Source organism: Athene cunicularia, assembly GCF_003259725.1.
Source record: "Athene cunicularia isolate RWA chromosome Z unlocalized genomic scaffold, athCun1 chrZ_part3, whole genome shotgun sequence".
Taxonomy (NCBI): domain Eukaryota; kingdom Metazoa; phylum Chordata; class Aves; order Strigiformes; family Strigidae; genus Athene; species Athene cunicularia.
The window spans coordinates 975,887-977,616 of record NW_020799144.1 but is presented as its reverse complement, the minus strand read 5'-3'; positions in this window follow the sequence as shown (position 1 = coordinate 977,616).

Genomic DNA, 1,730 nt, shown 5'->3' with positions numbered 1-1,730 from the left:
TCTAGGTGAGTGATTATCTCTGTCTGTGTCTGTCCCACTGTGGCAGCATCAGAACCACCAGTCAGAATATCATTGATATACTGCTATACCCTGACCCCTTCCCTAGGAGGGATTCAAGCAAGCTCCTGCACAAGTGCATAATGAGCAATGGTTGGCAAATGGCAGTATCCCTGGGGGAGACGTGTAAACATAAATTGCATGCCTTGCCATGTGAAGGCAAAGCGATCTCTGCCTCCTGTATGGGGACCAAAAAGAACATATCTTGCACATTAATAATTGATAAGATCTGGTGGGCTTGTTCCTGTGTGGTTGCAATCAGTTCAGCTATGTCAGGTACTGCAGCCATTAGAGGACCTGTAAATGGCATTTAATCGCCAAGAGTCAATCATCAGTCACTGCTTGCCGTTAGGTTTATGGACTGGCCACACCAGGGAATTATAGGGTGAGTGAGTTGGAATAATTATCCCTTGTTCCCGTAGCTCTGCTATTACGAGAGCAATCCCCTCACTTGCTTTCCAAGGACATGTCTCCTGTTTTTGCTGAAAAAAGTAGTCCTTGGTAAGTTTCCACCGAACAGTCAGGGCCAGCAGGATTCTGAAGTAATATTCAGAAATCATAAGTTGCTATAAGTAAATAAGTTGCAAAGCAGGTGATCATTTTTCTGTATCACCACTTCCCTGGCTTCTGCTTTCTCGGCTTTCGGTTTTGCCGCGGGTTTTTTGAGGCTTTCGGAAAGATCCTCCGCATCGGAGCCCTTCTCAGCAGCTGAGCTAGAAGGGCGGAGGCAGAGAGTTTTAAACTGCTATCGTCACACTCAGGGGGCGCGGCGGCTTGAGGCACTCCCACTTCCTTGGATATGTCTATGCTAACTTTCTCAAGTTATCAGACAAAATGTTGGTGCGATATAAAGTATATTCACATATTATGGCGCTTGACTGCGACAGTTATGGCTCTAATATACCAGACGGTACAGCTGTAGCCAGAGTTCAACGTTGTAAATTATTTTGAGAAGATTTTCTAAATTACAGCATTACAAAAAGAACAATTAAGATGGCATCAGAATAAATGAAAGCGAGCAAACAGGGCTCTCTACTCCTTGATGACTGACAGAAAATCTTTAAAACTTGGTGTTGAAATTCTGTTTATTATAGTCCCGAGGTAACAGCAGTAAAAGCAATTCTCTCAGATGACACTGCGCAGTTACTGCTGCAACTGCTGACCCGACAGCTTTGCAGCTGTGCTACACACAGCTCTACTAGAGGGTGGACCAAATCTAACTCCTGAATTCCTTTAGCCTGCTTACCTATAAAAGGTTTTATAGAAAGGCTAGATTGGAGAAATGCTGAAAACACAAGCCCAGAGCTCCTTCTGTAACACCACAGCAAAAACTATTTAAAGCACCTACTCGGGGAAGGTTTCTAGCTTCATAATTAGCATGGGTGGAAACGTTCAAGAATCTACGATTTTTTTTTTTAAATCTTAATTCTCCACAGGCATACCCTTCAGCAGCTGCCCTCCAACGTGGAGAACACCAGGCTCTCCCACTTTGCCTAGCCCAAGCTTTTCGGCTGGCGCAGTCTCCCACACACCCCCAGCCCCTCTCCCATTGACAAGGCTATCGGACACCGCGGTAAGGGGCGCAGGACAGGACTACGGAGCCACCACAGCCTTCACGGGGCCGCCGTGGCAAAGGCAGGGCCCCTCCGCCACCTCCCGCCACAACGCTCCCA